Source organism: Leptonychotes weddellii, chromosome 5, assembly GCF_054177405.1.
Source record: "Leptonychotes weddellii isolate Sample4059 chromosome 5, ASM5417740v2, whole genome shotgun sequence".
Taxonomy (NCBI): Eukaryota; Metazoa; Chordata; class Mammalia; order Carnivora; family Phocidae; genus Leptonychotes; species Leptonychotes weddellii.
In genome coordinates, this window is record NC_138373.1 from 19,712,809 (window position 1) to 19,739,939 (window position 27,131).

A 27,131-nucleotide genomic window follows, 5' to 3' on the forward strand; every position below is an offset into this window, starting at 1 on the left:
GGGGGGAAATCGGAGGGGGAGACGAACCATGAGAGACGATGGACTCTGAAAAACAAACTGAGGGTTCTAGAGGGGAGGGGGGTGGGAGGATGGGTTAGCCTGGTGGTGGGTATTGAGGAGGGCACATTCTGCATGGAGCACTGGGTGTTATGCACAAACAATGAATCATGGAACACTTCATCTAAAACTAATGATGTAATGTGTGGTGATTAACATAACAATAAAAAATTTTAAAAAATAGATCATGTAATTTAAAATGTTAAAGCATTAAATGAGTTAATATTTTAAAAATTCTCAGAATGGAGCCTGGTACACAGTAAGTGCTATACACAGGCGTAGCTATTATAAAAGATTATGGTTTTTACCACGCATCCCATATATAATTAAAACAAAAACTTAAAAAGAAATTAATACATGTAAGGATGTCTACAAAGTCTGTTTTGGAAATATTAAATGCTAAGTGCCATCAGCATTCTCCACCCCCTCATTTTGTGTGCACCCCCTGCTGCTGATGCCCTCAGTATATTCCAGGCTGGGGAAATCCCACCTGAGAACCTCTGGGTGGAAGGATTCTCCCTTGTCTCATGGCAGACATTAAAGAGGCTCCAGCCAGCCCTCTGCCTGCAGGGGCCTGGGTTTTAGCAGGCTTCATCTGTATTCAAGCCGGGGAGCCACAGCACAGAGCAAGAAATTCACATGCACATTTGAGATCCTGTGAATCCTGTTCTCCGGACCATGATCTGTAGGGAAGGCAGAGGCCTTCCCGCTGACCCGTGCCTTTGACCTCACTCCTCAGGGGTTGTGCTCTTTTTTTTTTTTTTTAAAGATTTTATTTATTTATTTGAGAGAGAGAGAGCAGGAGAGTGGGGAGGGTCAGAGGGAGAAGCAGACTCCCTGCCAAGCAGGGAGCCCGATGCGGGACTCGATCCCGGGACTCCAGGATCATGACCTGAGCCGAAGGCAGTCGCTTAACCAACTGAGCCACCCAGGTGCCCAGGGGTTGTGCTCTTTAGAGGGAGAGCTCAGTTAATGGGGGTGCTCATCTGCACCAGCCAGGACCCTGCGCATGCTCTGCATACATAGCCTCAGAGGCCCCAAAAGGTTATAGAGATCAAGGCCTTTTCCCACTTCCCTGGCCTTAGAAGTGATACAGGTCTGTTTCTTTAACAAATTTCCACTGAATGGTATTAATAGAAAGAGATGGAGCTGTCTCTCTACCCTTGTATTATGTGATATCATGAAATCATCCCCTGGTGGAGGAGGAGGGATATCATTGTGAGCAGTCCTCTCTCCTTGAGGTCTCTGGTTTACATCTGGCTCATTATTACTTCCCAAGCCCCCAGTGTTCTAAAATGCTTAACAGAAAAAAATATTAGAGCCTAAGAGAAAAAGATACAATGTTGAAAGAAATAATATAGACTGTGCCAGCTTTTCTCAACCTTTTTTATTTTATATTATCTTCTTCCTGGGCACACAGACTCTGGCATAGATAAGGGGTACAGGGAATGACTCAGAAGACAGGCCTTGATGGCAAACAGATTTTTGTCTGTGTCCCAGCTGAGTTATTTCCTGGCTGCGTGAACTGGAGCATGCTATTAATCTGGCCATACCTCAGTTTCCCCAACTATAAAATGAAGATAGTATTAGTCCCTATTGGAAAAAGTTGTTTGACAGTTAAAAGAGACAGGCAAACTTGACATGCTTCTCTACTCTTAGATTCTGGAACACCTATCAGGTATATTCCCACCCTCCTCCCACCTGATAGAACTACCTCATTCCATACAGGAGGAGGCAAGACCACCTGAGAGGGATGTAGGTTGCCCCAGGCCACACACAAACAAGTGATGGAGCCATTCTCAGAGTGCAGGTCCCCTGATCTAGCCCTTGACTTGTCACTTTGTCATCCCCTCTATTAAGAATCTCTCCACATCAACACAGTGCTAGCTTTCCAAGTGTTGACTGGACCAGGGCTAGACTGGCCTGAGGGGTGGCCAGTCTATTCTTGCTGTCAGGAATTTGACCTGTGACATTCAGCTTCAGCTGAAATGGCCAAACCGCATTTAGAGAGGTTTTCACATTGAGTTGGGGCCATGTGAGGGAGGAGTGTGTGTCACAAACGAGGGACAGTTGTGAAGCAACAGGGTTTATAATGTAGAGAAAAGATAAAATATAGATGATGGGGAAGCATCAGGAGATGCAGATGGTCCAGAGAAAAATCAGAAAGCAGCTAAGTGGAGAACAAACCTGGTCCAGAGTGGGTATTCGGCAGGTGTTTATGGAATGCTGGAGGGATGGAAAGAAACACTGGAACTTCCTCAGGTTCTGCTTATCCCCAGATTCCCAGCCTCACCAAGGCCAGCCGGCCTATAACTCCTGCTCTTGGATTTCTGGGAGCCTTGCAATGCTTAATACCTCTCAGGCATTCTAAATAAACCTCCTCTCTCTGCCTTTTCTGTAGGCTAAACTCTACTATCCCTAACAGGAGTTGCCCTCCTGCAAAGTGATGGGCAGGTGGTGAAGGGTGAAGGTGTAGAAGGAGGAAAGAACGGCCTAAGGATGGGGCCGCGGGGAGGATAACCCAACAGCCTCTTTCAGGTTAGACACTGTTCTGGTTATTCATTTCTGCTGTAACAAACCACTCTAAAGCTTAGTGGCTTCAAACAACAATTTATTTTTGTCTCTCATGGTTCTGTGGGTTCACTGGACTCAGCTGGGTGGTTCTCGCTTGGAGTCTCTCATGCAGTTGCACATAGGTGGCAAATGGGCTGCAGTCATGTGAAGGCTTGACTTGTGCTGGATGTCCAAAATGTCCACTTGCATGGCTAGCAGTTGATGCTGGCTGATGTTTGGAATCTCAGCTGGGGCTCCAGGCTGGGGTGCCTACACAGGGCTCTTAGTGTGGCGTGGGCTTCTCAAGGCTTGGAGGCTGGGTTCTGAGAAGCAGCATCTTGAGAGCAAGCATTCTACAAGGTCCAAGGAGAGGGTGCAAGGCTTCTTATGACTTCGCCTTGGAAGTCCCAGGACTCTTGCTGCATTCTGTTGGTCCAACAAGTCACTAAGAGAATTCCAGATTCAAGAATGGGGCAATAAGACCCACTTCTCAATGGGAGGAGTGTCAGAGAATGTGTGTCCATCTTTAATCTGCTGCAGAGGCCAATCCGAACAAGCATGAAAATGTTTCCCCAGCATCTCAGCAGAGATGATGAGGGTGCGGTGGACCCTGGGTGGGGGTTTTGCAGGGCAGATAAGGCTGAAAGGATGGGGAGGAAGAAAGGGGGACAGTAAGGCAGGCTCCAAAGACCCCTTATTCCTCTAATCGTCATCATCATCATCATCATCATCATTAGCTTGTTAATAAAATTAGCTAATACTTACAGAATGCTGTCTATGTGCTAAGTTGTTCACAGCAATCCAGTGGGGTAGTGACTGTTATCCCTATTTCAAGGAGAAGAAACTGAGCCATAGAGATACTAAATAACTACAGCAAGTCCACACAGCATGTAAACAATAGCACTGGGCTTTGAACAAAAGGAATCCAGCTCTAGAGTCCCTACTTTCAGCCACAATCCTACACAACCTAACATTATTGCCCAATTAGCCATTACTGAGGACCTGCTATGTCCCAGGCCCTGTGTTAAGTTCTTTGTTATCTCATTTAATACCAAACGGAAATGAGGAATATTGCTGGAACTCAGCTCTGGAATCCTACAGTGGGTATAATTGCCACTAATTCTACCCGATTCAGCCTCCCATGCCATTCATTTTCTATTGCCTGTGCCTAGGATTTACCAGTGGGTAGGGGGGTGAGTGACTGTCACAGTATGAGCACTAAGACAGATAAGCCAAGTGAGTCCTGTCACTCAGGCCACCAAAGTGAGACATGGCTCAGAGTTTCCCAAGGCAGCCACAGAGGCTGTGTGTTGGAATGATCCATGGCCTGATGGGTACAGCTCAACTGGATCTAGACAGTGTAGCTGCATCATTGTTTAAGGAATTCAAATATAAAATATTATATGCATATAATGAGTAAGGTCATGTACGATTATACTGGTGTACTGCTTTTTGACCCTCTCACGCACAACTGCCATGGACCAGATGAGTAGGTCTTGACTATAAACAAAGATGTTGGTGTGCTCTTAATTCCCGAAGATGGGGAGAGATCTGTTGCCAAAGAGCCTATCCCCATCCTCACTCTAGAATTAAGAATGCCCCTGGACATGAGGGCTGACCTTCCCCCTGAGTGCTAATCTCTCCATGCATGGACAACACCTTGCTTACTTAGGTCATTGTGCAAAGACACAGTGATCAATAAAGGTCTGTGAGGAATGCTACCACCAGGCTCCACTGCAAGGTGCTAAGGAATTGATTCCACCCTCAAACTGTCCCTGGGGGCAAGCATGGTGATCTCTTAAATGGAACAATGGCAACAGTGTCATAATCTACAGCATCCATTAAAACAGAACTTTGTTGCTGCTTGGGTCAGGGGCAATGGTTGGTTTACCTTTGTCACAGGTTCTCTTAGGTACAAGCACCAACATCTCAATGAAGCTGAAAGACTTGATTGAGTTTGACAATTAAACCAAAACACGTTTACACTTCATTCTTCAACTGATTCCCAGATAGCCTGGAAGGTGAAGCTAATGCTGGAGATCCTGTATTTGTAGTGACATTTGTAGGCATTTCTGTGGTGGTTTCCAGCAGCCTGAACAGATTCTGGGTTAGGGAGGTAGTGGCAGAGGAACAGGGAATTGAGAGTGTGGGTGGCAAGCAGTTAGCTGAAATGAAGGATTGTGGGGTCCAGGCCGGTTAGGGAAGGATGTGAACCCAAGCAGTTCACAGGCTGAGAAAAAGAGGACAAGACCCTGAAGGCATCGATGGTATTGGAGCAATGGAGAGGGGAAGAGATCGCAGCTGGAGAATTTAGCATTTATGACACAAGGCACTTTTAGGAGATGCTGAGAAGTTCCAGGTATGGCTCAAGTTGGTATACGGGAGACATCACAGTTGTGGGGTTTAAGAACTGGAGGGCTTTTTGTTAGATGGGTCATCCTCATGGACACTGACATTACCCAAGCTGTAGGGGAGTGTCCAGGAGATCAGGGATGTCAGTGATGAGGCTCCAGGGATACGTGGTCAGGCAGCATGGGCTGTTTTTTTGCTTGGAGTTGGAAGAGTTGGTGGGAAGAACCTTGGGATAAAGTGAGGATGGGAAATACCTAGAGGATAGATTATCTTTTTTTAAAAATTTATTTATTTATTTTAGAGAGAGAGAGCACGCATGAGCAGCAGGGGCAGAGGAGAGGGAGAGAATCTCAACCAGACTCCGTGCTGAGTGCAGAGCCCAACTTGATCTCAAGCCCGGCTTGATCTCAAAACCCCAAGATCACAACCTGAGCCAAAACCAAGAGTCAGAGGCTTAACTGACTTTGCCACCCAGGGACCCCTAGAGGGCAGATGTTCTAAGCTCTTTGTATCTTATATAGTGGCCAAGAATGGCGGAGCTGTCTGGTGGTATGAACTGCCTTCAAATTTCTGGCTCAAGCTAATACTTTTGCAGGAGTCCAAGAGGTGTTGGCTGCTTCTGACTTTTGCTCAAGGTCTCACTTAGTTAGTGGGTCTTGAAAAACAATACGTTCCAGAAGCAAATGAGGAGGTGGGTTGGGAAGCCACCATGTAGACCCAACTCTTACCTGAATGATACATAAGCACACATCCTTCTGTGGAATCACTTACCTACTCTCCTTTTATGTTTCTGTGGAATTTTGGAGCAAAGAAAGCCCCTGATGGCATCGGAACCCAGAGAAAGCTCCCTTCCTGTGGAAATATCTACCACAACTTCCCTTGTACTGATCTAACCTATCTCGGTCCCTCTGGGAATACCAGCTGTGTCCACAATTGTAGTTGTGTTACAGATACTTCCCAAATGGTGAGGGTCTTCCTTTTGGACCTTTGACCTACTCCTAACTACCCGCCTTTTTTGTGTGACACTTGTGAGGGAATAATTATTTTAGATATTAACCAAGGATTCTCTGTCCTTCCTTGTCCATTAAGTCAGGGGCTTTTAGTGCTTCTGAGGAGGAATGGTATTACAGAAAAGCCAGTGAGTGTATGCTATTTGGGGAGAAGGGTCTGGAAATAGCTAAATGACCAGTGTAACTCTGCCATGGGAATGAGCAGATCTCAGCAAACACTCTGCATAGACAGTGAACAATGGCCAAGGCAGGAGGGGAGCAGGGTGGCTTGGAGGATACCAGTATGGGTGGTAGACAGTGACCAAGGATCAGATTCACCCTTGGCACTTGGCTCTTCTGCCCTCAGAATGTAGGTGTCCCACCCATCCTGGGAACAAGCTGGGATGGGGCCTTTTTGAATTGCTGAGATTATATTTCTACCACCAAAAAGAAATGGGGCTTAGGATACCACTAAAGATCAGCTGTAGAACCATCCAGAAAGTTCAATTTGTGGACTGAAATTCTTACCTTTGGGGGACAGTCTGTCAGGAATTCTAATCCTCATGCTTTATTTTTTTTTAAAAGAATTTATTTATTTATTTGAGAGAGCGTGAGCAGGAGCAGGGGAAGAGGGAGAGAGAGAGAGAGAATCTCAAGCAGACTCCGTGCTGAGCATAGAGCCTGACTTGGGGCTCAATCCCATGACCCTGAGATCATGACCTGAGCTGAAATCAAGAGTCCGACGTTTAACCAACTGAGCCACCCAGGCGCCCCTAATCATCATGCTTTCAATTAAATTGCATGTGTGCATGTGTACTGACAGCAAATGTTAGAGATAAAGCCATGTTTCCTCAGGGCAATACTGTGGCTTTGTGAGAACTAGGGAGCTGAAGTCACTGCTAGTTTTTTAAATGATGGTCCCTGTGATAAGAATGAAGGAGGAGAAGTGTAGCTGAGTAGGGGTTAATGGAGAGAAGAGCAGGGAGGGAGACTTGCTTCAGGAGATCTCTCTTAAGGGTGGAATTTCTGAGAGGACTAGATCTTCTACTGGAGAGGACAGGGCCAGGCCATTAAGGCAGAGAAGATCCTGATATCAGGCCAAATCAGCTTGCCTCTTAGTTCTCCTGGAGGTGAGCCACTGAGTTGTTAGGGAGGGAGTGGGTGTCAGGATTCTCTTAGGCATGGGGCTCTCAAGGGTGGAGCTGATGGTCAGGGCCCCTGGCCTCAGGAGCTTGGCCCTCATTAGCAGTCTCCGGTGCCCCCAGGCGTGGATTGGAATGGTTTAGACATAAGTGCCGCGTTCCTGATTGACTTGTCTCCATTGAGTCCATACCTATTAGGGATCTGTTGGTAATTATCCAGCTTCACTCAGCCCCTGGGGGCCCGTATTCCGCAGCAGTAATGAGTCTGAGCAGCCTCTCTGGCATAATAAACAGCACCGGAACGGGCACAAGGGCACTGGCTTCCTCTCTCAATAGGGCAACTCAGGCTTCAAGGACGATGAAGAGACTCACGATCACAGGCAAGCTTTAATTGCTTTTGTAAAACTGCAGATGAGTAGCAGGCATTGAGATCCCCTGAGCCTCAGTTGCGAGGTGAGATCTTTATTCGTTTTGCTTGTTTAGAAAGTAGTGGGATTAGTCACAACAACAGCTATCACCGAGTGTTATGTGCCAGGCTATGTGTTAAGTGCTTTCTATACATTTTTTTATTTAAAACTTATCACTACCTTATAAGCTAGGGTCTCCTGTCATCCACATCTTATGGACGGAGAAAGGAAAGCTCTGAAGAAGTGAAGTGATTTGCCCGGATGGCAAAGGATGGATCTGGCTGTAAATTTGGGGATGCTGGGCAGGAGCCAGGGGTTCTAGGCAGGAGGATATGAGGAGTCTTTTCTGGTTCCCTTTGTCTTCAAGCTTGATGATGGGGTGCTGGTTAAAGGACATGGAGGCAAAGCAATATCTTCATGTATGAAATCTTTGTCACAAGTCTTCCTGTCTCTCCTAAAGGAGAGAAGGCACCAATAAAATCTCCTAAAATTTGCCTGTTGAGCAATCCCCATGTTCATGTAAGTTACCGGAGGACCCCAAGAGTTCACAACCCCCTAAGAGTAGTAGCAAGAGGTCCCAATAACCACACATACAATATCTAGGAAAGAAAGAGGCTTTTAAGATAATATATAGATAATATGATTTTTTTTAAAGGAAGAAGAAGCAGCCATATGCACCAGTGGTTGGAACGATGTGTATAACCATCTGAGTGGTAGAATTCTGGATGAATTTTCCCTTATTTTTGTTTTGTATAATGAACCTATTTTTAATTTAAAATAATCTCTGAATCAGTTATTTAAAAAAAAACAACAACAACCATTAAAACTCTCTCCTAAAAACTCAGCTGGGGGGTGCCTGGGTGGCTCAGTCGTTAAGCGTCTGCCTTTGGCTCAGGTCATGATCCCAGGGTCCTGGGATCGAGCCCCACATCAGGCTCCTTGCTTGGCGGGAAACCTGCTTCTCCCTCTCCCACTCCCCCTGCTTGTGTTCCTTTCTCGCTGTCTGTCAAAAAATAAATAAAATCTTAAAAAAAAAAAAAAAACTCAGCTGTGGATATAAACCATTTCAAAGAAAAGTAGAAATGAAATGTAACACCTTTGGTTTTATGGGATAAGCTAAAGCTGGATTCAGGAAAAATAATTGCCTTAAATGCTTTAGCCATTAAACAAGTAAAATGAAAACAAATGAAATGAGTATTGACCTCAAGAATTAGGAAGAGAAGGTCAACAAAATAAACACAAGGAAATCAGGACAGAGCACTTAAAAAAAAAAAAAAGAACAACCAAACTGAGCTAGAAAATCTAAGGCCAATAAACATTGATAGCTAACTGTAAGACCTGGTTCTTTGAAACAGCCAGTAAAATAGAGAGACCTCTGGGAAATGTAAGAAAATAAGCAAAATGAGAATGGAAAAGAAACCAGTTGTATGGAATTAGAGGATCTTTTATAAGAATTATCAAAGGATATACAATACATTACAAATGAATTTAAAAATCTGGATGAAATAGCTTCTTTTCAAGGAAGATACAAGTGAATGAAATTGACTAAAGAAAGAAATGGAAAATGTAGATGGACCAGTAACCCTGAAAGAAATAGTAAAAGTTATAAACAAACAAACAAAACTCCACTTCTCTGAAAGTTTCCATGCTCAGATAATTTTATGGATGAATTATTTATTTATTTATTCACTTGAGAGAGAGCATGAGAGTGGGTGAGGGGAGGCAGAGAAAGGGAGAGAGAGAATCTCTCCACACCTAGCAGGTTCCACACCCAGCGCAGAGCCTGACTTGGGGCTTGATCTCACAACCCTGAAATCATGACTTGAGCTAAAATCAAGAGTCAGACATTTAACTGACTGAGCCACCCAGGTACCCCTTTTTATTTATTTTTAAATTTTTATTTATTTTTTTGTTTAAGTAGTCTCCATGCCCAATATGGGGCTTGGATCAAGATCAAGAATTGCATGCTTTACTGACTAAGCCAGACAGGTGTCCCTATGAATGAGTTTTTTAAAGACATACAAAGAATAAGTCATTTTCAGACTACCTGAGTAGGTAGAACAAACAAAAAGAAGAAGAGTTCCTCAAATTGTTTCATGAAGCTAGCATAACCGATAGCAAAAATCTGATTATAAACATCACAAGAAAGGAATATTACCAACCAAACTTTCTTATGAATACTGATGTAAAAACCCTAAATAAAGCATCATCAAATCAATTTTAACCAAACTGGTTCTAGCACTAACAGTGCAATAAAGCATGATCCAATCAAGCTTAGTCTTGTAATGCAAGGATGGTTTAATATTAGGAAAGTTACCAACACATCTGATTATATTAGTAAGTACAGAGGGAAGCCAGATGATCAACTCTGTAGATTTTGTTTAAACAATGGGTAGTCATTAATATGCATTTTTCTTAACAACTCTAGGTAAACTTGGAATAAAGGAGTAGTTCCTAAATATGGTAAAGAATTTCTATCTTAAAACAACTTCCACATTAACTTAAAAGCAAAATACTAGACATAATCTCATATGGTCAAGAGCAAAAAGAGATACCTATTATGATTCTCATAAGATCAGTATGTAATACTGCCAGTTTTTAAGCAAAGATTTTCAAAGATAATATTATCTAGCCAGAGACAGTCTGAGATGTAGCCTCTTCTGGGCTTGCTACTATTTGGTGCCTCTTCAAATCTAATTTAAAAAATGGAACATTTGAATTACACAAGTTGTATGTGCTTGTTGACACAATTAAAACAACTGATGTAATTCAAGCATCTAAAGTAAAATTAATAATCTTTTCTTCCCCTCTACAGACTAATATCCCTAATAGGCACTGTTAAAAGTGTTGTATATTATCTTCCATATTTTCCTTTGCTTATATAAGGAGATGGAAACATATGAGTGCTTATGTAAGTTTTCTTTAAAAAGTGGGGAATATGGTGGCTCAGTTGGTTAAACATCCAACTCTTGATTTCTGCTCAGGTCATTGGGGTTGTGAGATTGAGCCCTGCACATGGCTCTGTGCTCAGTGGGAAGTCTGCTGGAGATTCTCTCCACTCTCCCTCTGCCCCTCCCCTCCACTTGCATGCACTCTCTCTTTCTCTCTCTCAAAAAAATAATAAATCAATTTTTTAAAAAGTGGGGAGTACAAAAGAAATTGTTCTTCGGCTTGCTTTTATCAGTTATCAGTTTACCTTGGGTATCCTTCCAGTTAATACAAAGTACTCTACATGATTAAAAGTGATATCTATTAAACATTTGTTCAGTAGTTAAAAAGGAGAGTGTCTGAGGAAGACAATTTACAGCAGTTTTCAGCCTCTGTCTGTCCCCAGCAGTTTGGCTCTGGCCCTGAACTTGCACGCTCCAATATGCAAAATAATATCCCTATAGTTATTTGGACCCACCTTCCTTAGACAGCAGGTTAATGACCATCTACTTGTTCCTTAAGTAAGCCTCTTGAGGGGCTTTACCCCTCCTGTACAAATGGCTCAGCATATTTCTTCCAGCCACATAAAAACCTCTCTTTGAGAGTTTTGGTAATGAAGATGGTCAGTACCATTTGAGGCTCCTGGCAGTGCTTTCACTGATGCCCCAGGTGAGTGTTTAGGTGTCTCGCCCCATAATCTGGTTCTGAATCTACTGTGGATGAGGGGGTGGGGAAATAAGCACTCACACACAGTATGTGAAAATGTGGTACAATATTTATGTGGGGTCACTTGTGCATCAAAATTGGCATACTCTTTGACCAGGTAATTTAACATAAAATGATATAATGTAAATAAGTAAATTTATAATAAAATAATCACAGCTATGGGTAAGCTTTTCTGGACAATGTATTTACAGTATCAAAAATTGGAAACAATCTTTATGCTCACCACCAGGAAATATAATTATGGTACATTCATGCAATGGAATTCTATTTTTTTTTTAAGATTTTATTAATTTATTTGACAGAGAGAAAGAGAGCACAAGCAGGGGGAGTGGGAGAGGGAGAAGCAGGGTCCCTGCTGAGCAGGGAGTGCCAAAGGCAAACACTTAACTGACTGAGCCACCCACACCCCTCTATGTGGTTGTTAAAAACAATGTTAAAGAGGGGTGCCTGGGTGGCTCAGTCGGTTAAGCATCTTCCCTTACCCAGGACCTGCTGTCCCTTCCCTTCTCTTCCTGGGAGCCCCCAATCTTAAATCTTTTACCTAAACACTCATCTGAGGCATCAATGAAAGCATCGCTGGGTGGCTCAAATGTTGCTGTACACCGTACTTACTAAAATACCCCTCAAAGAGAGTTTTTAAAAAATTTTTTGTTTGTTGTTGTTGTCGTTTGGGGGGGGAGGGGAGGGGCAGAGGGAGAGAGAGGGAGAGAATCTTAAGCAGGCTCCATGTCCAGTGCAGAGCCTGACAATAGGGCTCAATCTTACAACCCTGAGATTATGACCTAAGCCAAAATCAAGAGTCATACGCTTAACCAACTGAGCCACTCAGGTGGCCCTCAAAGAGAGGTTCTTACGTGGTTGGAAGGAATATGCTGATGAGCCATTTGTAGAGGAGGGACGAAATGCCAAATCTGTCTCCTCTCATTGTCTTAGTGGCAGGGGATAAGTGGGGCCCTTGATGACTGCCTCCCCGCCCCTCCCCCCTAGAGGGGGGGCCCAATTATAGAACAGTTAGAGTGAGGCTCCCTGCCTAAGAATAGAGTTCTGGAGGCCACTCCATGGAGAAAGCAAGGATGGCAGGTGTAGGAGAAAGAAGAGAGAGGAGAAGCTTTATCAGATACCCCACAGTCTAGATTAGGCCTATTTGTTTTGTACAGTGGGTTTTTAAAATTGAATTAGTTGCCAGCATTTAAAAAATGGTGACGATATTTTAAAATCCAGATTTCTAGCCTCTTTTGAAAAATCACATCGTTCTGGCACCACTGGTCCCACATCCGTACATTGTAATAATTCTCAGGAGCTGCTCTGGTACTTTAGTTTACCTACAACTTGATTTGTGTTGTCTTCCCAGGCCCTGTAACATGACTGCCAAGTACAGCTGCATAGATTGTGCACTGCACAACTTCAGACGGTGTCATTCCCATAGACCAATATGAACAGTGCCCCCTGGAATTATGCAGTGTGGTGAAAACAGATGGTCCTATTTTATTTGCATTTTAGATCTCTAGATTAGGGATTTTTATATATAATGTGCTATTTTCACAAAAGCCATATTTAAGAAAGTCAAGGATCACTTACATCTCCATATAGTAGCAGTGCTTATTTCTGGCTGGTGGCATTATGGTTCGAGTTTTATTCTCTTTGTGATTTTCCGTGATTTCACATTTTTCTGCAACAAACATGTATTCCTTCTATAATCAGAGAACAGGAGGGAAGCGACAATAAATGTTACATTAAGAAAAAAGTAAATGAGGTGCCTTGAGATTCTGGCAGGAAGGAGAGCGGAGGCCAGCATTTACTTGCAAGCGAGAGGCTGGAAGCAGGCAGCGAGAGGATTTCTAATGAGGCCAAGAGTCCAGGGAATGCGCCAGAAGGGGGCTGTGATTACCATCTGAATCTAACAGCCTTCTTTAGAAATTACTAAGTGCACAGTGTCCTGGGAACACAGAGAGACACGGAAACCAGCACAAGCAGGGTACATTGCCCTAGGAATGTGGACTGAGGTTTGCTTTCTTTTCTCTCTGTCCGCCAAAAGGAAGTGAGCATAGGCTCCGAGCTTGGGAGAACTTGAATAATTGCCAAGCTGTGGCTGGTGAATAAAATTTCAGTTACAATTGTGCTTGTTAATGAAATCCAAGTGCTAGAGCAGGAGACCAGCAGAAGCAGCTCTCTTTTCTGAAAGCACAAACCGGGAAGCTGGTAAGGGTGGGGCTGGGTGGGTTGCTGGGGAGCACAGTCAGGTGCTCCCCTGGGCTGGAAGTGCTGGGTGCAAGAGTGATTTCAGAAATAAACTGCTTTCAAGTGTGCAAGCTGTAAACCGTTTTGTACTTCAATGACCTCATCTGTAAAATGAGGATAATAATGCCTTCCTCACAGGATTATCGTAAGAATGAAATGGTGTTACTAATACAAAGTTAGTTTCCCCCCCCCCCACTTTTTTTTCCTCAAGCTTATTCAATATGTCAAATACTGAGAACTTGCAGAAGGCAGACCACTGTGCTAGGCTCTGGGGGGAGGAGTAGACAGAGGGAGAAGATATAGCACTGTATTCTTTATGTATGTAATCTCTTTTGACATTACCATGATCCCATGAGATAAATATATATATATTTTAAAGATGTATTTATTTATTTGAGGGGGGAGGGGCAGAGGGAGAGGGAGAGAGAGAGAACCTCAAGCAGACTACATGCTAAGCTGAGATCATGACCTGAGCTGAAATTGAGAGTCTGGTGCTTAACTGTCTGAGCCACCCAGGCAGGCGCCCCAAGATAAATATTTTTGTAATAACTTCATTTTTAACTTTTCATTGGAAATAATTTTCAGACTCACAGAAAAGTTGAAAAAAATGGTAGGGTTCCTATGTACCCTTCATCCAGCTTCCCCTAATATTAACGTTTTATGTAACCATAGTCTGGTTTTCAAAACCAAGAAATTAACATTGGTATGGTTCTGCTAAGTAAACTACAGACCTTACTCGAATTTCCCCAATATTCCCCCCCAGTGCCCTTTTTCTGGTCCAGGATCCCACATTGCATTTAGTAGTTATGTTTCTTTAGTTTCTTGTCTTTCACAATCTTGACATTTTTGATGAACACTGGTCAGCTGTTTTGTAGGATGTCTCTCGATCTGATTTTGTCTGATGTTTTCTCATGATCAAATTGAGGTTATGCATTTTTAGTGAGAATACCACAGAAGTGATGTGTTCTTCTCAGTGCATCCAACCAGGGGGCTCATGATGTTACTATGTCTTAGAATAACTTTTTAAGAAAACAGGAGAGTTAACTTGCCTGATGTTCACAGTTTGGGACCAAGCAGAATCACTTACCACATAAAAATAGTCTTGGAAGCAGGAAAGATTTATAGATGTCAGAAGTGCAGGATTGAAATGTAGGTGAGAGATCATGACTGCTCCTGATTTAAGTTGTTCTTTGCATGTGGGTGTGAACTAAGCTAATAAGATCCTTCCGAGAGGAAACAGGGAGTTGTAGGGTCACAGATTCAGTAGCGTCAGTCGGCATTAGGAGGTGGAGGGACACCGTGGGGCTGTTGCTTCATCTGCAGGGGCAGCTGTGCTCAGCTGAGCTGGCTGTGGCCATAGAGGAATGTGGGCCCGGTGTGGCCTGATCTTGCAAGTTTTTAAGAGCATCCACCAATCTGGATACGTATGTGAAAAATGGACTATTATTTTTTAATTATTATTTCCCCCAGTTTTATTGAGATAGAATTCACATATGACACTGTATAAGTTTAAGGTATCAATGTGATGATTTCATAGACCTCTATATTGCAAAACAATTACCACAATAAGGTTAGTTAACATATCTATTATCTCACATAATTACAATTATGTATGTGCTGAGAACATTTAAGATCTACTCTCTCAGCAACTTTCAAGTATATAACACACTATCGTTAACTATAGTCACACTGCTGAATATTAGCTCCCCAGAGCTTGTTCATCTAACTGGAAGTTTGTTCCTTTGACCAACATCTCCCCGTTTTCTCCACCCCTAGCCCCTAGCAACCACCATTCTACTCTCTGTTTCTATGACTTTGGCTTTTGTTTTAGATTCCACATATAACTGAGATCATACTGTATTTGTTTTTCTCTGTCTGACTTATTTCACTTAACATAATGCCCTCGGGCCACATCCATGTTGTCACAAATGGCAGGATTTCCTTCTTTTTTATGGCTGAATAATATTCTGATGTGTGTGTGTGTGTGAGAGAGAGAGAGAGAGAGAGAGATATTCTTTTTCTGTTCATTTGTTGACACTTAAGTTGTTTCCATGTTTTGGCTATTGTAAATAATGCTGTAAGGAACGTGGGGATGCAGATACCTCCTCAAGACAGTGATTTCATTTCCTTCGGATGCATACCCAGAAATGGAGTTGCTGGATCATATGGTAGCTCTATTTTTAATTTTTTGAGGAACTACCATTCTGTTTTCCACAGTGGCTTCATCAATTTACATTCCCACCAAAAACACTCTGGAGTTCCCTTTCTTCACATCCTTGCCAGCATTTATTATCTCTTGTCTTTTTTTTTTTAATTAATTTATTTAATATCTACACCCAGCATGGGGCTTGAACTCACTGCCCTGAGATCAAGAGTGGCATGCTCCACCCACTGAGCCAGCCGGACACCCCTCTTCTTGTCTTTTTGATCCCAGCCATCCTAGCAGATGTGAGGTGATATCTCACTATGGTTTTGAATTGCATTTCCCTGATGATCAATGATGTTGAGCACTTTTTTTCATGTACCTATTGGCCATTTGTGTGTCTTCTTTGGAAAAATGTCTATTCAGATCCTCTGCCTTTTTCTTTCTTTCTTTTTTTTTTTTTTGCTATTACGTTGTATGAGTTCCTTACATATATTTTGTATATTAACCCCTTATCTGATAAATGGTTTGCAAATATTTGTTCCATTGTGTAGTTTGCCTCTTTATTCTGTTGATTGTTTCTTTTGTTGTGTAGAAACTTTTTAGTTTGATGTAAATGTTGCAAATGAATTAATTCAAAAACAGTGAGAGCAGCCCTTTACGGGCAAAGCCAAACATGTCTTTTGGCTGGGCATGGCTCACATACCATCTCTGGGCAAGAAGAGCAGAAAGCTGGAAATTATTATATTTGAGGTGGAGGAGGAGAGAGGCCAGCCCCCCAAAGTCAGAAGTCTTGGCCTGCTGGCTGATGTAGCAGATAAGGGCAGCACCCCAGAGGCTAGTTGCGGGGGGTGGGTGAGGGGAGTAGTGTAAGGTAGGGATGTCAACACTGCTGAAAGCTGCAGAAAGGGAAACAGTGTGGCAGACTGCCAGAGGCCTATTCTTTTTCCTTAGTAACAAGATGCTTACATTTAGTGGAGCTCATTGCCACTTGGAATAAAAGACGATTTTCCATTTTCTCTTGTAGATACATATGGCCATATGATTAACTGAGTGACTACTGAGATGCAAGAAGTGTGTAGGGTTTTGGGAAAGTCTCCTTAAAAGGTAAGGGACACATGCTTCTTTCCTCCTGTCCTTCCTCTGGCTGCCTGGAATATGGATGTAATGGCTAAGCACAAGCAGCCATCTTGGACCATGAGGTGACTAAAGATAATGGAACATCAGGAGGCTGGGTCCCTGATAACCAAGGAGTTACCAGAGCAATCCTGGACTCCTCCTCTCAAGGCTTCTTACTGTTGCAAGAGATAAATAAATCTCCATGTTGCTCAAGTCACTAATATTTTGAGGGTATTTGGTTGCATGCATCTTGAGCAAGGAATGAGGAAAGGTCATTTGGAGAAGATAGCAGTTTCTATCTGAGATTAAATCAATGTTTCTCAAAATGGGCCATATTCCACCAGACATCAAGGTCACCCGGTGTGGCCATGTAGGTCCTAAGGGACCATCCAAGATCTCCTAAATCAGCCTCTCTGGAGGTGGATTCCAGAAACTGCATTGAAACTTGTTTCCTGGTGGTTTTTTACACGTTAGAATTTGTGACTTAGAAGAAGGTATGTTTTGGAGGGGGGGATGAAGGAAGTAGAGTATTAACCATTTGCCTAAATCCAATTTGCCTGAAGTGGAAGGTTATTATATGCTGCCCTCCCTGTGGGAGAGTTACACATCCCTGCCCAGTTAAGCTCAAGCAAAACAATGAGATTTGCTTCGGTCAGTCACATGTGAGCAGAAGTGACATGTCTCACTTCTAAGCAGAAACTCTTCATGTTAGAACAATGTTTACCACATTTCGGTAATATTCCGGGTAGGGGCTATACTATCAGCCTGGGTCCTGGGATGAAGATGACGTGGAGTGTAGCCTCACTCAACGTGTGCTGGAAATGGAGGGTGAGTGAGAAATAACCTTCTGTGTGTTAAGCCACTGAGAGTGATGGGTTGTTACTGCAGCAGAACCTAATCCATTCCGACTGGTAGCAATTTATCTATAGACCCTTCACCTAGTTGGCTATGCGTATCAGTCTAAGGCCATTTTCTTCCATTGGCCTAAGGAAATTTTTTACTTAATTTTTTATTTCTTTGAAACATTGTCTAAATTTGTACCGTTTCATTCTTTTGGATGTTTTTCCCTCTTGGGTCTGCTAAATAACCTTTCTTTAATGTGTGTTTCTCCCAATAAATATTTTCAGACCTTGCTGCATTTTGTATAGGATTTACCAAATTTATCCCTTTTGATTATTTTTGTCTCCTTCTTGAATATTGTTTTGTTTTGTACCGTGCATGCCTGAGTGTATTTCACGAGCTAAAACCAAATTAATATGTAGCCGGCATTCTCTCCTGTTTAAGAAGGCATTGGCATTTTGATAGCAAGGATGAAGACATGAGATAGAATGGTTCAGAATTGTATTGAATTCCACTCTATTTTATTTTTCAAGATACTTAATTCATAAAGGAATTCTGGGATTATGAGACACAATGATACATGTAACATCGCTACCAAATGTATTTATTACTAAATTATTAAACTTTGCAGAAAAGGGCTCCAGACAAGCTAGCAGAAAGTCACTAATGTATTTGAACATTCATTCATTCAATAAATATTTATCGAGTGCCTCAAATCTACCAGGGCAAAGGCAGGGATAAGATAGGTGTCTGCCTTCATGGAAGGCAAAGCAGGGTTTAGGGCCAGTAGTACGACTCAGCAATTTACTTCATCCTCCCTCCCTGGAGCCTCAGTTTCCCTGTCTGTAAAATGAGGACGATCATAATTCACACGGTCATATGAGAAATGGATGAGCTCATGACACAGAGCTGGCAGAAGGCAAATGCTTAAGGATTGGTAGCCTTGTTGGCATTAGGCAGATGTCTTAGAGGAAGTGGGAACCATGAACAGAGGTTGCTTTTATAGAGAAAAGTGTAATGGTGGAGGAAAAAAGATGGTGGGGACCTGAGGGAAAGGGTCATTTGTTTAGCTCAGGACACTCAAGGATGCTTCCCAGCAGAGGGAGAATGGAAAAATATTGAAGACTCAAGAAAAGTGAGACAATAGGTAGGATCAAGCCTGGGAAAACCCAGGCTGGTGTGGAATCCAGGGCTTGGGGACAAAAGTTAGATTCAACCCATGAGGTGGGATGGTCTGCAGTGAGCCCCGGGACTAGAGTGCAAAGGTGCCCAGGGATCCTGAGGCAGAGAGGCAGAAGCTGAAGGGCCCCTTGGTCTCTGTAAGGGAGAAGACACTGATGTGGGGTCCCCCACTCCCTGTGGAGTCAATAGGGGCCGAGAGACCTATGGGATGACACTGGCCAGAAATGCTCTCTCCTTCCTTGGCTTTTTAAGAGACTGCCTTCTTCCCCAGTCCCCTAAAATTTCATTTTTAAAGAACTCACATGTTTTCTAACCTGAGAAGCATGACTTTTTTTTTTTTTTTTGCCCCAGGCTTCCTAGGAACCTTTTAAAAGCAGGCAGGCTGTCACTCTGTCCCCAGAGTGACTGTGTGGGAGGAGAATCTGGTCAGCTCCCCAGCACTCAGCCCTTTGATGACTTGCCATTTGCCCTCTGTTTGAGAAAGGCCAAATGAGTTAACCTGGCTTACAAGGCCCATGGTGACCTGGCCCCCCTTCCTCACCTGCCACACCCCACCTCCCTTTCTCCCCAGAGGTGCCTCAGATTTTCCTATGTAGAAGGTGGGGCACCTGTCCCCAAGCCATACAAGTTTTATAGTGGCATAAAAACTTACAACACTTTGCCTAAGACTGAGACCACCTCAGTTGTCCATCTCCAAGAATGGAGGTGTTGGGACCAAAATTAGAAGGCCCCCATTGGCTTCTGTCACTTTATGCTCCAGCCATACATGAAACTTGGCTGGGTTGCTCCAGTAACTAAACGACGAGGGAGATTTTGTGCTGTGCTGGTGCTCAGCCCTGGGTCTTTGTCCATGCTGTTCCCTCTGCCTGGAACATATTTCTCCACCCTTCTTAGCCTGGGTAATTTCTGCTCATCCTTCCGACTGTAACTTGAATGGCCCTTGCTCCGGCAGCCTTCCTGGCTTCCCTCCCCTTTCAGCTCTGCGTCTGTCCTCATTACAATTGCCTGCTTACACATCTGTCTCCTCTACTTGACTGTAGGAGTGTTGTGTCCCTGGGCCTGCAGCCCAATTCCGTGCTCCTGGCACAGAGCAGAAATCAATACGTGTCTGTGGAATGACTCACCGAATGAAGGAATAAATGAATGAATTCAGCGGTGGCCCAGAAGAAACAGTGACCAACTCTACCTGCAGGTGGAGGTAGCTGAACAGGCAGACGAGAGTGGGAAGGGCATTTAGGAGCCCCCAGCGGGGAGAAGGAAACAGCTGGGATGCTGGTATGGTTCCTTACCGCCCGAAGGTTTTCACCTTTGTAGCTGGTGAGCCAGAGGTCTTTGAGGCTGAAGTTGATGTAGTTTTGGAATATATGTGAGGTCCTGAGTCGATGGCCAAGAATTCTTAAGACGTCTTTGGTGCAAAAAGGTGATTTTATTAAAGCACGGGGACAGGACCCGTGGGCAGAAAGAGCTGCTGCACCAAGGTTGTGAGAGGTGACTGATCAAATACTCAGGAGTTGGGGGACGCAAGGAGAAGGGAGGTTTTCAAAAGAACTTTCCTATGCTAAAGAGGACCTACAAGATACTGGAGGCCTTGCCATTGTCAAGTTAAGGTGGGTTTTCCTTCTAGTAAAGCATTAACATGAAGACAGTTGGGAGTTTCCTCCTGGAAGTGAGGTTATTGATAAGAATGCTTTTTTTCTTGTAAATCACTAAGACATTTTATAAACCGAGGGAGCCTCATGTCTTGCAGGACTGTGATCTCTATTAGTTGACCATTTGTTTTTCCTTCCCTTAGCTTTAGGGCAGCCAGGAGTGCCTGAGGCATGTCACACATAGCCCACTTGGGAGTGGGGGGGATTGTGGGGTGTCAGCTTGGGCTTTGCCCTCAGCTTGCCTTCTGTTCCCTCATCAAAGTGATGGCCTTTATCAAAATATGGGTGCTGAGCGGTCACCCCATGATTAAATCAAGACCATCAGCTTTGGAGTCAGACTTTTGGAGTTTAAACCCAGACTTTGCTACTTGCTGGCTGTGAGATCTGGAGCAAGTCACTTAGGGTCCCCTGAGCCTCGGGTTTTTCCTCTGACAAATGGGCATTATGATAATAGCACCCACGCCCTCGCCCTCGAGATGCTAAAAGTGGCAGAAGCGAAGCATTCAAGGGTGCCAGGCACGGAGCAGGGCGCAGGCACTTAGGGATGAACAGTCTGAGAGGCGGGGGTTAGTCGGGTTTGGGGGCATCGGGCTCCCCTCCAGCTCATGCAGCCGGCATGGGGGCGGCCCTCCAGGCCTGGCGCTCGGGCTCTGAACTCCTGCAGCAGAGGTTCTGGGGGATCCAGTCCAACTGGGGGCTGGAAAGGAGGTTTGCGGGCGCGTGGCTTCCGCTGCTCCCCTCCTCCTCTGGTGAAAGCAGCGCTGCCGGCTTACAAAGTGGCCCTTTAAATGGTTTTTATATCGGTGTAAAAGCACCAGCAGTGCAGGCGGCCGGCCCCTCCCGTGACCTCGGAGCTGGTGGTAAATTGCCTCTCTTGGCAGAGGCCGCTGCGGGGGGAGCGTCGGGATCGATCGAGCCTGGCCTGCGGTGGGGAGCGCTGGGCGGGGCAGCTCGCGCCCGATTGCCGGCCCTGCGGCGGGGTGTGTGGGGCGGGGATCGGGGTGGACTGGACAGGCAGGGCTGAAGCCAGGCCACCGAGGCCCCATCCTGCCTGGGAGGCTGGGGTCTCTGGGTACTAGGAATCCTGGGGATCAGAGGGAGTGTGTTGGGGGGTGAGGCAGGCAGAGATAGCACTGGATCCTGGGCATGAAGGGAGGCTCTAGCCCGAGCCCGAAGCAGCCCCCACTGTCCCCTTCCTGCCCAAGGGCCATGCAGGGGCTGGTGTCAAAGTAGGAGGCTAACCTAATAAGATGGTGATTGCAAGCGACAGCCCTGGCAACAAGTCTAGGTGTGTGATTCCACCTTTGCCTCTGTGACTTGGAGGAAATGACTTCACTTCCAACCTCCCTCCCTTATCTGCAAAGTGGAATGATAAGGTAGCCCCACAAGTTGATGTGTTCTCACAGGTGTGGCTGGTACAGTTCCTGTCCAGTCTGCTGGGGTCTGAATGCTTGTGCCCCCACCCCACTCATATGTTCAAGTCCGCTACCCCAGGCGGAGGTATTAGGAGGTGGGGCCTCTGGGAGGGGATTGGGTCACGAGGGAAGAGCCCTCTGGGATGCGATTAGTGCCCTCGTGAAAGGCCCTAGAGCGTTCCCTCTTTCCTTCCAGCCTGTGAGGACACAGCAAGAAGTGGGTTGTCTGAACCAGGAAGAGGGCTCTCACCAGACACCAGCTCTGCCCGTGCCTTGATCTTAAACTTTATAGCCTTCAGAGAAAAATAAATTTCTGTTGTTTATAAGCTCCCCCAGTTTATGGTACTTTTGTTACAGCAGCTGAAGGGACGAAGACACAGTCTTATGGCCATGGAGACATGACTAGTCGATGGCTGCAGCCTCCACCTAAGCGTGGATAGCCTCAGCCTTTGCTCTAAGAGCTACCTAATCAGATTGGGCTCAGGATGAAACCTAGGGTCCATCACTGACCTTGGACCTTGGTAGACCAAGGTCCATCACAGTTACACCCTCTTAGCCTCACCTAAGAATGAATAACCCTGCACTTATTACCCATAAGTGTGTTCCAGCTTTCGCTGCACTAGGGAAGTTTATGTCAGCCAGTAGGTTTACGTGTATATGTGCATATCTTCTCAGACGTTATTTAGAGGAGGATGATGTACATGAGGACACTTCATCTGCAGAATCTAATGAACATCATCAGATACTTACTTAAATGGAAACTTTGGTGTATTGTTTGCCTGTTAGGACCTATCATGAGGATGTAATAGCTCATCAGGTTTTGAAAATTAGATGAGAAAATATATGGAAAGTACTTGGCACAGTACCTAGAACGTGGCATTTGCTCAGTAAAAGTTAGCTAGCACTAATATTAAGATACAGAGACTGCAGCCCATAGGGTGTGAGCGTGCATCAGTGTTTAGTTAGGATTAGTTTCTGCTGCATAAGTAGAAACTACTCTGCTTGATGAGGCCATGGCCATGCCTGACCCACTTCCCTTCCAGTCCCACTCTCCTACCCCCCACCCCCACCCATGCAGGCTTTTCTTGGGAGCACAGCTAGTAAATGACTGTCACGTAAATCCTTGTTTTGAGGCCGGCTTGTGGGGAACCCCTTCTAGGACAACCACCCCCCCTACTCACTGTTATTGGGACCAGTCAGATTCTAACCCAGTTCAACCGATCAGAATTCAGTCGCAATCTTATCCTTGCTGGTCATGCTCACATCAATAGCAGCTAACATTTGTACCAGTCACTACAACAATTGCTTGACATATATGAACTGATTCCATCTTCCCAGTAACTCTATGAAGTGGATACTCTTGTTATTCACATTTGCAGGTGAAGATTCTGAGAACCAGAGAGGTCGAGTGACTTGTCCAAGTTACTTACAGCTAGTAAGTCATAGAGCCTGAATTTAGACCTAGGCAATTTGGCTCTTAGAGTTTGGGTCTTAACGGTACACTCTGTAGCCAATCACTAAAGGCACCCAGGAGAAGTCAGGCAGGGGATGTAAGGTAGGGGACTGGAATATTCAGGATGGCTTCTTCATTCACACGTAGGTACCTGGGCTGGGATGGCTGAAAAAGCTAGATGCTGGCTGGCACCCCTGTCTCTCTGTCCGTCTCTCTCTTTTCATGTGACCTCTCCTTCTGGCTACCTTGGGTTTCCTCACAGCATGGAAGTTTCAAGGTAATCTGACTTCTTACATGGAGGTTGGCTTCCACCCAAGTGTGCAGTCAGAGGCTATTCTCCCTCTTAAAGGCTAGACCTAGACTGGGACAGCATCACTTCTGCCAAAGTCCATTGATCAAGTCAGTGATGGGCCAACCCAGCTTGAAGGAGAAGGGGAAAAGACCCCATCTTTCTGCTGGAGGAGTGGCCAAGAATTTACTTTGCCACAGACTATGATGTAAGAAAGATATAAAGGTTTATTGTTAAACTACTAGGCTGTTGGGACTGTTTGTTACAGTAGCTGGCCTATACCAACAGATATACCTTCTCATAACTCAAGTGTAGGGGCTCATTTACATCTTCCCTCCTGTAGAAAGGAGTCCCTTCTACAAGGAGCATCTAGTAATTGAAGCCAAATTGAGAGAGAATTGAAGACACTGTACAAGGAATAAGCTCTGGTTCTTATGAAGACCTCCTTTTTCTGATCTTCCAACTCCTTTTTGCATGAAAGGAAAATAAGTTCAAGCAAGAGATATAGGGACTCATATTTGGTTCAAAGGAAGATTTTATTAAGGAAATCAAGCTGGTAGTCAAAATGATCTACAGCCAGACTGGACTGTCTTGGAAGTAATGAGCTTCCCATCACTGAGAGGTGTTTGAGCCGAGGCTGGTGTCACTAAGATGTTGGAGGAAGAATCCAGTCATCATTGCTTCCATCCCCCAGACGAGTTTATACCCAACCCCTGTGAGATCCCAGTTTGGTGGGAAATTTTCCCATCCCAGAAGACCACCTGGTTAGGAATATAAGCTCTACAGCATATTGAGCAGGCAGCTAAGGAGCATGAACATTCATCTTTCTAGAAAGTTCTAAGGCCAGGTAATAAGAAACTGGTCCTTGGCATTTGATAGGAATAATGTATTTTATGAAAGTCTTTTATGGTCTACTGTGAATTTCTCTAGAATAGGAACGGTGCCTTAAACATGCTTTGTTCCTTCCTCTCTGCCCCTCATCCCCAACATCGAGTGCTTCAGCATGACCTGCCATCCCTATCTCCAAAATATACCCAGCATGTGTCCACTTCTTGCCATCTTCCCTGCCTCCACCCTGCTGTAGCCCGCCATCATTTCCTACCTATAGTACTGTACCAGTCACCAAACGGACTTGACCATGTGTTCATCTCTCCTCCCACAATCCATTCTGTACACTTGAGGCTGAGAGATCATTTCGACATGAACCATGTACTCTCCTGACTAAAACTCTCCAGTGGTTTCCCATGGTGCTTAGAATAGAGTCAGAATTCCTGCTATGACTAGAGGCTTTACAGGTTGGGACTTTTCATGTCTCATTGACTTCATCTCCTACCCTGTTGTTTTCACAACTTAGGCTCGGCCAGTTATTCACACACACCCAGCACAATCCCTCTTGCTTCTCCCTCTGCATGGAATACTATTCTTCCCCCTCATCTTGTTGTCATCCTTACCCTGCTCAAGGTCACCTCATCAGGGGACCTTTTCTGATCAGCCTGTGTAAGATAGAGACCCCTGGGGTTCCTGGGTGGTTCAGTCAGTTGGGCATCCAAATCTTGATTTCAGCTCAGGTCATGATCTCAGTGTTGCAGGATCAAGCCCCATCCGGCTCTGTACTCAGCACGGAGTCTGCTTGAGATTCTCTCTCCCTCTCTCCCTCCCCGTACTTGTGCTCTCTCTCTCTAAAATAAATAAATAAAATCTTAAAAAAAAGAGACCCCTCATCATTCTCCAGCTCCCTACACTGCCTTAATTTTCTTTCTATCATCAATTTATTTGCTAGTTATTTATCTTATGTCTTCTCCCATAAAATGTTATTTCCACAAGATGCCTGGGTTATCTTGCCTTCACATTGTATCCCTAGAGCCCAGAACAATGGCTGGCACAGAGTGAGCACTCAAGAAGTATCAGTGAAATGCATGAGAAAACAAACAAATATCTGGAGCTCCCTCAGCCTCTAGTGCAGAGCAGGCAACCACTGACTTTGTCGAGGGACTGAACGGACTCTGAGACTGGTGGTGGCTTCGAGTTTTTGCCTATGTTATGGGTCTGTGTTTCAGTACCTGCAGCATGATGATTTCATTCTTCAGAGGGGTCTTCGAAATTCAAGAGAGAATGATGTGGGAAACTGCAGGTTGGGGTCAGGCCACGAGGGATACTGCACGGCTCTGTCCTGAGCTTCCAAAGATTCTTCCACCTTCCTCCTCTCTGGAGCACCTCACTCCCACATGAACGTCTGATCCAGCAATGAGCCGGTGGGCAAGTATCTTCAAGGCTTGGTTAAAATACCATCCACACTCTGAGTGTATTGGCATGCTCCCGAAAGGACAGACTCTCTGGGTGGATATAACATGTAGTCAAGGATGTCTTAAGTGCTGGTGTTTGGATAATATTGCGAGACATGAATTTGTATTTTCTCCTTTTTCCTTTCTCCTATGTAGGCAGGTGGCAGGCTTGGTGTTTGATTGTTTCGGGGGAGGAATGTGTCAGGGCTGGAGGCAGAAGTATCCCCCGAGATTTCTGTTGTTGTTGCTGAAAGCCTAAACATGTTGAGGATAGGTTTGCGGGAGGAGGCACACTGGCTTGGAAGACTCAGGAAGGAGAGAGACTAAAAAAAAGAGAGATCCCCTGGGCTGGGGTAGGTGAGAAAGGCCAGTGGGGCCCCAGAGCAGTGGGAAGGCAGAGCAAGCCCAGGGAGAAATGGGTACATGATGTGTCCGTGGACACAGAGTGTAAGGACCTGCCACGTACCCCATGTCCCACCCCTGGGGTGGAAACAGCGCAAGCAGACCTGAAAGCACCACACAGACGGAACGATGGAACTCTCGGGGGGTAACTGATGGCTGAAGATCCTGGGCCCCACGCCTGGCCACTGCACAAAGCCCCAGATCCTTGACAGCATGGTCTGGGCTGAGCCCAGGGGGCCCTGAGAAACTGAGGCGGAGGTTCCCGCCAGCACTGCGAGACCCGGAATGGGGAAATAGGCTGGTTATTGAAAAGAGAGAGATGTGACCATTCGCGCACCCCTGACTTCTGAGACAGGGATTCATATCCACCCTATATTTATTACCGATGGGCTGAGAGAGCAGCGTGAGAGAGGAAATGATCGACGAGCGCGATGACCACCTTTCTGGATGACAGAGGGGGTGGCTGAGTCTGTACTTGGTTTCCAGCTTGTCCCTGAGGAGTTCCAGAGCGGCTGCTTCCCCCGGGCTTCTGTATTCACAGTTACGGAAGCAATCCCTGCCTAATGATGCCATACGCACCATCAGACCTTCTTTGTGTAAATAATGTCTGATAAAATGAGGTGTGAGCCTGCTGCTGCAAAGAACACTTAGCTGTTAAATGCTTTCCTTTCCACTCCATTGGCTTCCCCTCTTTATAGTGATTCCAGCAGAGCGTTTGTGTCGTATCTGTTTCCTGCCAGCTGGTGGTTTCCTCATCTTTGCTCTGAAGGGAGACCCACAGGGACCTCCCCAGGCCCACCCAGTCCCTGAGGCCCCGGCCTCTGCTTGGCTCAGGTGTCACCACAGAAATTGCAGGGCGAGGCCTCTTGTCTCTTTCCCTCTGGACTTGGCCCAGAAGCTTCTTTTCCAGCTGAGGCAATAACAGTTCCTCGACCTGGGTGTAGCTGCTGGTGTAGACCCCTGAA

At 45.1% G+C, this 27,131-nt stretch overlaps 1 protein-coding gene across 4 annotated transcripts in view; it reads left to right on the top strand.

The window, feature by feature from the left end:
* The window catches only part of USP31 (ubiquitin specific peptidase 31), a 197,020-nt gene that overhangs the window by 148,890 nt on the left and 20,999 nt on the right, over positions 1-27,131 (top strand). For 3 of the 4 annotated variants that reach the window (XM_081819862.1, XM_081819857.1, XM_081819858.1), the window contains one exon: positions 16,563-16,642. The gene's annotated coding sequence lies outside the window, so the exon portion shown is untranslated. Of the gene's footprint in view, positions 1-2,458; positions 2,551-16,562; positions 16,643-27,131 lie in introns of those variants that run through there. The other variant, XM_081819859.1, reaches the window with a different exon arrangement.